Here is a 13,269-nt window from a genome sequence, read left to right on the forward strand (position 1 = left end):
TGTTGCGCTGTTTTGAGTACTCCACCAACATGGCCAGTGCCGATGACGCCGTTGTCAGCTTAACTATCCCACTTCTATGCCTCCTTCAAAAAACGATTCGGGCGATGATGGAAGAAGATGTGGCACAGGATGAGGAGGATGAAGAGGTAACATTTCCAAGGCTTTCAGGGCAGTCATTCGCAAGGGGCTCCGAGGGTGGGTTCCTGCACACACAAACGCCAGGGACACAATTACGCCTTGGAGGTGCTGGCGTGCCCTGCAGCCAGTGTATTATCTGAACGGGTATTTAGCACGGCTGGGGGCGTTATCACAGACAAGCGCAGCCGCCTGTCCAGAGACAATGTGGACAAGCTCACGTTCATTAAAATGAACCAGGCATGGATCCCACGGGACTTTTCCGTACCATGTGCAGAATAACGATGGATACCGACCTTACCCACCCATTGTTCCATTTTTGCTCTTTCTCACTCTTTTGGGGTGTACCCTCATTTAAAATTTGTGAAAAGAAGCAGTGTTGGCTGCCTCATCCTCCTCAGGGCCAGATTAACTTAGGGGCTATTGGAGCTGCAGCTCCAGGCCCCTACCTTTATATAGGCCCTGGGTTGGCCATATTCACTGTTACCGCTCTTCTGTCACTTGTAAACACAGAAGTCTGGCTTCTATGCTCGCTTCCCCAGGCAGCTCCCTCAGAACCTCCCCACACAGCACGAAGGCCGGACAAGGAGGGACAGTTTCCGATGCATGGATGGGTTTATGGGCTTCAGAGACAGCATCCCATGTTGAATTAGGCATGCATGGCTGCTCCCTTCCTCCTCTGGGTGCATGCCAAGGCACGGCCCTTAAGGCCCTTCAAAATCCTCAGCACCAAGCCCATGATGCTCTTAATATGGCCCTGGTCCTCCTACACCGCCGCTTCCACCTACATCGCCCATAGGTGTGCGCAGCCTATTGCATTAGGGTGTGCACCCCAAAGTTTAAATACACATGCATGTGTTTGCCTACATGTACATGGCCCCAATACATTACTCTCCCTGCTGGCAAAGTGAAATAGAGCAGGGCAGGTCAGAGGGAGATCTTTCCCATCTCCTCACTGGCAAACAGAGCGATAATGCTAATGTGCCCTAGGTGATTAGGGTGTGCCCAGGTACACCCGCCACGCCTATGACACCGCCACATCCACCACCACCTCAACCTCCCTCCTACTCCATATGGGCCTCGTCCTTCAGAGATGAAGAACATTGTTTTATTTTTCTGTTTTTTTTTTTGTTGTTTTAAGTTATTTCCCTATCCACATTTGTTTGCAGAGCACTTGCCCCCACGGGACCCCACGGTACTTTTCCATACCTTGTGCAGAATAGCGATGGATACCGACCTTACCCAGCCATTGTTCTATTTTTGATCTTTCTCACTCTTTTAGGTTGTACCCTCATTTAAAATGACTGAAAAAAGCAGTGTTGGCTACCTCGTCCTCCTCCACCGCCGCTTCCACCTACACCGCCCATAGGTGTGCGCAGCCTATTGCATTAGGGTGTGCACCCCAAAGTTTAAATACACATGCATGTGTTTGCCTACATGTATATGGCCCCGGTACATTACTCTCCCTGCTGGCAAAGTGAAATAGAAGTGTGTGGCACTTCTCTTATGGCAGAGCAGGTCCGAGGGAGATCTTTCCTATCTCCTCACTGGCAAACAGAGCGATAATGCTAATGTGCCCTGGGTGATTAGGGTGTGCCCAGGCACACCCGGCACACCCTGTGCGCACGCCTATGACACCGCCACATCCACCACCACCTCAACCTCCCTCCTACTCCATATGGGCCTCGTCCTTCACAGATGAAGAACATTGTTTTATTTTTCTGTTTTTTTTTTTTTTGTTTTAAGTTATTTCCCTATCCACATGTGTTTGCAGAGCACTCGCCATTCCCCTAACTACGTTTTTCTGCCATTTTCAGCACTCTAGCCCTTTCCATTGGTGTTTTAGAGCCATTTTAGTGCCTGAAAGTTCGGGTCCCCATTGACTTCAACACGGACCCGGACTTTTTTTTCAAGTTCGGCCGAACCCGCCGAACACGGACATCCAGGTGTCCGCTCAACTCTAATCTTGATATGTATATTACTCTCTGTTTATCATATGTCCCCCTCTGTGTTAAATTCAGGCATTTGCTGTGTCTAAGCAACATGGGAGGGGTTTGGCATCTCTGTATGAGGGTGAGTCAGTGCCCATGGTTGGCTCCTGTGGGTTCTGCTTGCTCCCTTTTTGCTTGTGGTGGGACATGGCGATTTGCTTGCCTCCCCCTGTCCCTCCCCAGGCTCTTTGGGAGGCTGGCTGACAAGGGAGAGGAGATTGCATGTGCCGCCACTACTGCGCATGAGCGATCTCCCGCGCATGCGCGGTGGCACCCTTTGCATGACGATCTCTGGCGAGCAGCCGGAGATGTCCACAATCAGTGTGGAGAGAGGATGGCAGCTAGAGCGGCTGCTGTTCTGGTGCCAATCCAGCGAATTAAACAGCCCCGTAGTCTGCAATCACAGCAAGACTGCTGTGAGAGCGGACTGGATGGGCTGGGGGTGAGTACAGAGGCATTGAGTTTTTCTGACAAGCGCATACACAGTGGGGGGTTTTTCCCCCTACATGGGAAAAAAGATTTTATGCATTTTTTCTGAAATGTTCATAGGCAGCCTTTATTCTTCTATATATAGGACCATTTCTGATTTGTGAGTATTTTAAATATATTAATTATAGATGATGAATGTATATTTGATTTGGTCATATTTACAATGTATTATGTATAAGAATTCTTGAGATGTTATTTTTCAATTTACAAGTAATTGTTTCTACACATATATTATATTTATATATTTTTTCTTTCCTTTTCTTGTTAGTATAACAATATTGTGAATCCTCTACACCTACCCTTCCCTGAAGAAGCCGAGTAGGCGAAATGCATTGGACACCCCTACCTTGCACCACTATAGGGCATTTCTTTATGTACCTGTGTGGGGCTGGGTGTGGGTAGGGTGTTAATAAGAGGTCCACATGTGTCTTTTGTCTTTAACCTTCCTAGCGGTATTCCCGAGCGTGACTCCGGGTTAGATTTTAGAGCCAAAAGCGGTAACCCAGAGCCACACTCGGGGTAGCGCTAGGAAGATCGCTGGATTCTGGTAGAGGTTTTACTTACCTTTTCCCCGGGATCCAGTGAAGAATGCGGGCGGTATGCGGCGGAGCTTCCTCCCGATCGTCTGCGAGCCCCGGCTTCCGTCTCCGGCGACGTGACGTCCGCCGGGGGGTGGAACCGGCGGCAAATTCGAATGTAAAACACACTGATACCATTCAAAATAAAAAAAGTCACATTACATTGCCCCCCAGTGCCCTTTCCTGCAGTTTTACTGTACTTTTTATGTAAATATATGTATATATACACACATATATATATATATATATATATATATATATATATATATATATATATATATATATACGTATATATATATATATATATATATATATATATATATATATATATATATATATATATATATTTATATGTATATATATATATAATATATGTATACATAATAAATGTATACAGTTGGTTTGGGCTGCTCATTCACAAGAATTACATGCAAAATAATGGTACCGCTTTCAGCACCTAAAATCCAAAAGAATCATACCGCCAGGGAGGTTAATGTCATGTTGGTGTTTATTATCTACTTTACCATTGCTGTATAGTATTTTTTTAGGTGTATTCTAAATAAATATGTAATAGACAACATGCCGCATCTAGATTGAGCGTAGTTTCTGTGATATGTCGTATCCATTTGGAAATTTCTTTCCAGAAGCTTTCTATGATGGGACACTCCCACCAAATGTGGAGGAATGTGCCTTGAGATGAGCCACATCGCCAACATGCACTAGAGTTTTGTTCAGATCAACGGTGAAGGACAACTGGTGTACGATACCATTGGGTTCTAATTTTATAGGATGTCTCCTGTATTTTCGTGCTTAGAGAACATTTATGAGAGAAACAACATGCTCTCTCCCATTGAGCTGGTGTGAATGAACGGCCTAGCTCTTGTTCCCATTTTCCTTTGTATGGGTCAGTAAAGTCTGGTGACGCTGTGATAAGTTTTTTGTATGATTGGGATGTGGCTCCCTCAATCCTCTCTCCTTTCAAGCACTGTTCCTCAAAATCTGTCAGCGGCCTAAAAGCCACTTTCCCTATAGAAAATATAAAAAATCATTGACAAGACATATGCTTAACGCTGCTAAATCTCTCATCCCAATACACTGGAATACAAAAGTGGCCCCCACAACAAAAGATTGGATGGCCAAAATTGGCAACATATATGAAATGGAGGAGACGTTGGCTATAAAATTGGAGAGAAACGACATCTTTCAAAAAATGTGGTCTCCCTGGCAAACATTCACGGTCTCATCAGAGTACAAAGATCTAATGGCAGTTTAATAAGAACCGATAGTTCATTCACTCAATTTCAGGCACATTGACAACCTCTACCTCACCCCATACCCCCCCACCCCCCTTACTTCCTAATATCTCTACTTCTCACTCTTCTATCTTTCTTCTCTCATCTCTCTTTCTTTTCCTTTTTTCTGTTTTTCTTCATTATACAGTCGAGCCACTTCGTGTGACTCGTCTGTTGAACAAAATCACAACAGTAACTGAATTGCATTCCTCTTTATAGACCATATGCTTATAAAATATATACATCTGTAAATCTATATGCATGTTTATTTTCATCTATGTATCTCACACCTTCTCTTTGAGACTGGACTGTGGATACCTTATGTGAATGTTCATCAGCTTTACATGAATGTTACTGAACAAAATGTCTAAATTTGATATACACTTTACCATTGTAATGCATACTGTTCCTTGTTTGTTTATTCTCATAAATAAAAGTTTTCTATTGAGAAAAAAAAAAAATATATATATATTTTATATACTTTTTTGTTTAACCACTTACCGCCCGCCCGCCGTCATATGACGGCGGGACGGTGCGGCTATTATCCTGGGCGGACGTCATATGACGTCCGCCCATTCAAGCACGGCAGGCGCGCGATCGCGGGCGCGCTGCCGTGCTCTGCCGGTGTCGGCGTGTCCCCGGGACACAGCTGGTCACCGGCAGGGGGGAAACAGCCAATAGGCATGGCTGTTTCCCACGTGATCGGCTGTGTTCCAATGACACAGCCGATCACAATGGAGGCGCCCGGGAGATGACCGCACATGCACGATCGGGAGCGCGCAGCGCGGTCATGTCAGTGGCACTGTGTTCCGTAGGAACACAGCTGTCACCGGCGGTAGTAAACAGTCACTGACAGTGACTGTTTACTAAGTGATCGGCTGTGAATCCATTCACAGCCAATCACAAAATGTAAACAAAGAGCAGTAACTGACTGTTACTAGCTCTTCTCTCCTCATACAGTTTCCAGTATGAGGGGAGAAGAGCTAGAAATAGTGAGTTACTGCTCTGTGTACCTGCAAAAGTAAAAATCACACTAAAATCACACTAATAAAGGTCCCCACACAGTCCTCAGCCCCCCCCAATGTCACCTGTCACCCAACAGTCACCTCATCAGTGCCCAGAAATTGACACCCATAACGTTCACATGTGAGCGCAGCGATCGCGGGCAGAATCACCGCGATTCTGCCCGCGATCCGGAAATCATTGCAAATTGCGGGACGCCTGTGCGTTGCCCGTTTTTTGCAATAGCACCCCAAACGCTGTGCTGTCACAGTCGATGTGTCGATGTGACACATGTGTGTCACATGTGAACGTAGCCTAAAGTTCACCGGTCACCAGAGACTGCCATTAGTACCGCCGTGCACCATCGCCCATCACCTGTCACCCATCAGTGACCATCGCCCGTCACCTGTCACCCCATCAATCACCGTCACCTGTCACCCCATCAGTCATCGTCACCTGTCACCCCATCAGTCACCGTCATCTGTCACCCTATCAATCATCGTCACTTGACACCCCATCAGTGATCGTCACTTGTCACCCCATCAATCATCGTCACATGTCACCCGGTCAGTGATTGTCATCTGTCACCCCATCAATCATCGTCACTTGTCACCTCATCAATCATCGTCACCTGTCACCTCATCAATCATCATCACCTGTCACCCCATCAGTCATCATCACCTGTCACCCCATCAGTCATCGTCACCTGTCACCCCATCAGTCATCGTCACCTGTCACCCCATCAGTCTTCGTCACCTGTCACCTGTCACCCCATCAGTCATCGTCACCTGTTTGCCATATACATGCAATCACTTACTGACCGCCTAACGACTATATGCGTCGGCTATTAAAAGCTAAATACTGGGGTTATGGCAGCAGATAGCCCCCATAACCCCGGTATTTTTTGAAACGGCGGGCGGTCGGCTTTCAGATAAGGGTGGTCCCAGTGGCGGATTCACCGCGGAATTACCCTTACGGTGCAGGGGAAGAGGTGCCCCCCCCTCCTGCCGCGTCCCAGACGTTTTCCCAGCTTACCGGAACCGCCGGCAGCGGGGAAAACTATCCGATCCCGGATCCTCAGAGACAGGAAGTCGAGTGAGGGCAAGATGGCCCTCACTCAACTCTATGGTCTTGGAGGACCGGAGCTACGTCAAAAGACGTTGCCTAGCAACCGGTTTAAAGGGCCGCTTTTTTTTTTTGCTTTTTTTTTTTTTCCTCTTTCAACAATTTTTTTTTTTGCTTTTTTAGTGTAGTTGTGAGGTGTGAGGTCTTTTTGACCCCAAATCTCACAATAAAGAGGACCTGTCATGCCTATTTCTATTACAAGGGATGTTTACATTCCTTGTAATAGGAATAAAAATGATCAAAACATTTTTTTTTTTTAACTGTGTAAAAATAAAAAAATAATAAATAAAATAAATAGGAAAAAAAAAAAAACAATTAAAGCGCCCTGTCCCCGTTAGCTTGCGCGCAGAAGCAAACGCATACGCAAGTCCCGCCCACATATGTAAACGGTGTTCAAACCATACATGTGAGGTATCGCCGCGATCGTTAGAGCGAGAGCAATAATTTGAGCCCTAGACCTCCTCTGTAACTCTAAGCTAGTAACCTGCAGAATTTTTTTTAAATGTTGCCTATGGGGATTTTTAAGTACCAATGTTTGGCGCCATTCTGTGAGCATGCGCAATTTTGAAGCATGACATGTTGGGTATCTAATTACTCGGCGTAACATTATCTTTCACATTATGGAAAAAATTTTTTCTAAATTTACTGTTTTCTTATTTTTTAGATCAAAAAAGTGATTTTTTTTTCAAAAAAATCGCATTTGGAAGATTGCTGCGCAAATAAAAAATATTGCAACAATCTCCATTTTATTCTCTAGGGTCTCTGCTAAAAAAAAATATATAATGTTTGGGGGTTCCAAGTAGTTTTCTAGCAAAAAAAATGATTTTAGCTTGTAAACACCAAGTGTCAAAAATAGGCCCAATCTTAAAGTGGATAAATGGACAACTTTGTGTAAAGCGCTACTTGGATGTTAGGCCTATGTATGTGGCCAGGCTGTGAAAAAGTGTTACACATGTGGTATCGCCATACTCAAGAGGAATAGCAGAATGTATTTTGGGGTGCAATTTTTGCTATGTACATGCTATGTGTTAGAAATATTGCATAAATGGACAGCTTTGTGTAAAAAAAAATGTGTTTTCATTTTCTTTCCACATTTTCCAAAAACCTGTGGAAAAAAATGACATATTCAAAAGACTCATTATGCCTCAAAAATTATACGTTGGGCTGTTTGCTTTCCAAAATGGGGTCATTTTATGGGGGTTTCCATTGTCCTGGTGCTCCAGGGCCTTCAAAAGTACGATAGGTTGTCAGGAAATTATATGTGTAATTTGTGCTCCTAGAATGCCGGACGGTGCTGGTTGGATGTTAGGCCTCTGTATGTGGCCAGGCTGTGAAAAAGTCTCACACATGTGGTATCGCCATACTCAGAAGGAGTAGTAGAATGTGTTTTGGGGTGTAGTTGCAAGTATACATGTGCTGTGTGAGAGAAATAACCTGTTAATACGGCAATTTGTAAAAAAAAAAAAAAAAAAAAACTTCATTTTGCAAAGCATTGTGGGAAAAAAATTACAACTTCAAAAAACTCACCATGCCCCTTATTAAATACCTTGGAATGTCTACTTTCCAAAAAGGGGTCATTTGGGGGGTATTTGTACTTTCCTGACTTTTTAGTGTCTCAAGAAATGAGATAGGCCTTCAGTACATCAGGTGTGATCAAGTGTGATCAATTTTCAATGATTCGCACCATAGCTTGTGGACTCTATAACTTTCACAAAGACCAAATAATATACACTTACTTGGGTTATTTTTACCAATGATAAGTAGCAGTATAAATTTTGGCCAAAATTTGTGAAGAAAAATTACTAATTTGCAAAATTTTATGACAGAAACAAAGAAAAATTTGTTTTTTCACAATATTTTCAGTCTTTTTTTATTTATAGCACAAAAAATAGAAAACCCAGTAGTGATTAAATACCATCAAAAGAAAGCACTATTTGTGTGAAAAAAAGGACACAATTTTTGAATGGGCACAGTGTTGCATGACTGAGTAATTCTCAGTCAAAGTGTGAGAGCGCTGAAAGCTGAAAATCGGTCTGGGCAGGAAGGGGGTGAAAGTGCACTGTAGGTAAGTGGTTAATCTCTGTCTCTCATAGCGATTGGTCCAGCACCGATATAGCCCTCTGTTAATTACAGTTTACAAATTTTGACTATTCTTTCTACGGTGATGGTGCAGGAATTAATCGATTGGACATTTATTTTTTGTATATACTTTCTCTTTAGAAGCTGACACCCATGAAACAATCCCACTTGAACTCCAAATTGAGCCTGACCATTGTGGCATTGTCAAATTTCAGTTGATCACATCACCCAAATTTCCTATCATTCTGTTAATTCCTTGATTCTCTATCCATTTTCCCTCCATCAACTTTGGGACAGGGTTCAAAAATGTTTGCTTTCGACCAGTGCAAAGAACATTGTCTTCCCAAAAATTCCTTTACAAACCAGGGGTTCACAAGCTGTTGTGGTAACTACCCTGTCATGTCACAGGCAGCCTCCACAGTATCATGAATTCCATGACATCTGTAGTAAAAAGAATACAGAAAAATAATCAGTTACCTCTTCATTGCACATGGAGCCCCATCGAATTGCTTCCAGAGGCAGAATTACATTTTGGTTGCATTTATTCTCTATCACAACCTGAATGGAAGGTGCTCAGGTAGTGGCTTGATGAGAATTGAAAGAATTACTTTATCAGACATTAACTACAGGTACAGAAATTTGAACAAGATAACTAATAAAACCAGCAATATACTCCCCCGGTTCCAGACTCCACTCTGCCAAAGTCTTTAATAAACTAAATTTATGGGGGGCGTATAACCTTGTCCTGGAGATGGAAAAGAAAACTGCCTTTTACCTTTTGCATTGCTCCTGCAAGTTTTCAACTTTTCTTCAAAAATTTTGCAAGACCTGTAGGATAAGTTTTTAAATGCATATCTGGATAGTATTCTCATCTTTTCTGATAACTTGGAGGTGCATTGAGAGAACAATGGCGTTGTCTTTGACTAAGACTACATTTACATCAAACTGCAGAAATGTGAGTTTAAACAAATCCAGAGTCAGTTCTTGGGATACATAATTTCTCCAGAAGGCGTGAGCATGGATTTTGATAATAGGGATGGGTGAATGGTTTGGCCCGAGCATGAGTTTGGGCCGCATATTTGCCTGTTCGGCCGTTTGCCAAACACCCTGCAATGCTGCGCTTGATTGAGCAAGGCTTTGCTCAATCAGGGTGCTCTATAAGCTTACTGTATAAGCTGGTTGTTAAGGAGTGGGGCCGGGAAGCCATCCGCAGCCTCCTAAACAACCGATGAGTCATCAGCTCATTGGTTTCCCTGCTGACAGCTGAAAAAAAATCCTTTAAATATAGTGCCTTTGGGGTGTCTGCCTGTATAGTGGTGTATCGTTAGCATGCATTTTACATGCTATAGCAAAAACAACATTTCTAAAGTAAAAAAAACGAGTGAAATCAAAATTAAAATGATTTGCAGTTAAAAAAATGTAAGAAAAAAATATCATCCCCCCCCCCAATCCACACCAGACCCTTATCCAGGCATGCAGTCTGGCAGGTTAGGAAATGGGGGGGGGGGGTGGGTGGGCGAGCGAGCGGCTTCCCCCTCCTGAACCATACCAGGTCACATGCCCTTAACATGGGGAGGTGCTCTGGGGCAGGGGGGCTGTGGTCATCCCACCCCAGAGCACCTTGCCCCCTACTGACAACCCTGGGCTGTGGTTGTTGGGGTCTGTGGGTGGGGGAATTATCAGAATCTGGAAGCCCCTTTTAACAATATGGCCCCCAGATCTAAGCCCCCGCCCCATGTGAATAGTACCCCTACCCATTCACCCAAAAAATGTACAAAAAAAATAAACAAAAAAGTCCTATGTTCAAAAATAAAAATGAAAAAACAGTGACCCCCGATGACAATCCATCCTCAATCATGCCACCCACTGACACTGTGACTGTGTTTTTTTTTTGTACATTTTTGTGTTGATTGGGTAGGGGTACTATGAACCCCTACCCATTCACATGGGGGGGCAGGATCTGGTGGCCCCCCCCCACAGACCCCAACAACTACAGCCCAGGGTTGTCGGGAAGAGGTCCTTGTCCCCATCAACATGGGGACAAGGCGCTTTGGGGTGGCCACAAAGCACCCACCCCCTCCATGTTGAGGGCATATGGGTTTGCCAACTTTTACATAAGATACATGAAAACATTTCTTCAAGGTAATTGCTCCAATCATACAGCCTGTTTTGTATAAAAAATAATAATAAAAATAATACTGGTACATCCTGATCCTGAACTACTTTTTATTGTGGAAGTTGATGCTTCAGAGTCTGTTGTAGGAGCTTTCCTTTCTCAGTGAATTGGAGAAAAGATGCTGCTTTATCCATGTGCTTATTTATATCAGTTAATATCTTCAGCCAAATAGAATTATGGCATTGAAAATAAGGAGTTGCTGGCAATTAAGAAAGCATTTTCTGAGCAGGGAGATCTGCTGGGAAAAGGCCAAAAACACTGTAACTGTCCTCACTGATCATAAGAACTTAGATTTAATTAATTCTGCCACAAGATTGTCTCTAGACAATCATGTTGGCCCCTATTTTTTGACAGGTTTAATTTTGTTATTTTGTATTTCCCTGGGTCATGTAATGGCAAGGCAGATAACTTATCATGGCTGTTGTCTGGGTCTCTTTAGAAAAGCAACTCTAAATGTACTATTCTGCGTCAAAAAGCTTTTTAGGGGCCACACATTTTAAGGCATATTTGAATTTTCTCAAGGACTGTCAACCCCCTAAGGACATTAACCTCAGTTACAAGAACAACTTTTGTACTTTTTGGTCGGATTGCTTCTATGTACCTGAAACAGCTTGGTTCATGATGCTAAACTTGGGGTGCATTATTTGGACCTTTGAGACCGGTGGCCGGGTTACAAGAAGAATGTCAAAAATTATTTGGCCTCATGTTTGACTTGTGCACAATAGAACACCCCAATTTTCTTCTCTGGGGTTTCTCCAACCACTTCCACTATCAAGACCATAGGGGCAATTTCTATGGAGTTGACTTACCCCTCTGGTAAGAAATGACCATAATTTTGGTGGTCATCGAACATCTCACTAAGATGGCCTATTTTATGCCAACTAAGGGGGTACCCACTGTAGAAAACTGTGGAACTGATGGTCCGAGAAATCTTTAAACTACAATGAATCCCTGATGATGTAGTATATGAACAGAGGAGTTCAATTTACCTCAAAACTCTGGAAAAACTTCTGCGCAGCTTTAGTTGTTACAATTAACCTTTCCTCTGCTTTTTATCCTCAGTCTAATGGTCAAACTGAGAGGACCAATTAAACCTATCTTCAGTGTCTTGTCAGCTATGTTCATGATGACTGAGTGGACTATATTGCAATGGCGGAGTTTGTTCGTATTCTAAGCATAGTTCCACTTCTCAAAGTACTTTTTTTAAATTTTGGCTATCATCCAGTTTTTATTCCTGATCTTTTTTTCTCCACTGCAATTTCTGCTGTTACAGACAGATGAAATACATTACAGGAGATTCAGGAGAAATTGATGGAAATTTTAAAGCAGGCTCAGGAATATTACAAAGTATAACCGCTTCAAAATGAGCTTCAATGTGGCAAGAGGTGCTCCTAGGTGAAAGCAGATGGCCTCTTACCCAATCTCAGTTGCAGAGATCATAGACAGTCTGCACTCAATATCCAAAGCGTTGGTTCCACAGCATGAATTAGATGGAATCCATTCATCCGAGTTACATGTGTAAGGTAGGAAGAAGCCTCATAGTGTGAATCAGTCAATCGCAAAAAATCCCATGTTTGGGAAACGTGTCAGATGGGGACTACGTGGGACGTCTTCGCAGCTGGCTAGACAGGTGACACCACGACTGGCTCATTTGTTATGCTCGTTTTTTTTCTTTGCCTCAACGCAAGTGTAATTTTTATTGTTTAATAAATCCATTTGACTGATTCACACTATGAGGCTTCTCCCTACTTTACACATGTAACTCGGATGAATGGATTCCATCTGATTCATGCTGTGGAGACATGCTTTCTGTGAAACCAACACCTTGGATATTGAGTGCAGGCTGTCTATAACCTCTGTAACTGAGATCCACTCATTTAGTTAGGAGGCCATCTGCTTTCACTTAGTAGCACCTCTTGCCACATTGGAGCACATTTTGAAGTAGTTATACATTGTAAAGCACCCAGCGCTTTATTTTATGATCACTTTGTTTATGGACTTTATATCCATCATAATATTATTTTGATTTATATTGTACCTTTGCACAGTAATTTAACTTTTGCACTTTATTGAGCTTTTCACATGCAACCCGAAATGTTATAATTTATTCAAGCTTGAATCTATGTGAGTTCAATTTAAAGGACAAGTGCAATATGCCACTTTATTGCTTTGTATGTGTAATTATTTTTCTGATAGATTAATTCACAGTTGATTGTCACATACATTTAAAGGAACAGCACACCATTTTGTTTTTGTTTTATATGTATTCCTTATTCAAGATTTGAGTTGCACAGTTCCATTTGTTTGGCTTTAGGAATATTCCAAAAAGGGTGCTGACAGACATTTGAAAAAAGAAAAATAGTGTTACGCTGTCAGGAAAACATCGAATTCAATATATAATG

Source organism: Pelophylax lessonae (genome assembly GCF_965119305.1).
Source record: "Pelophylax lessonae genome assembly, chromosome: 1".
In the NCBI taxonomy this organism is placed as follows: Eukaryota; Metazoa; Chordata; class Amphibia; order Anura; family Ranidae; genus Pelophylax; species Pelophylax lessonae.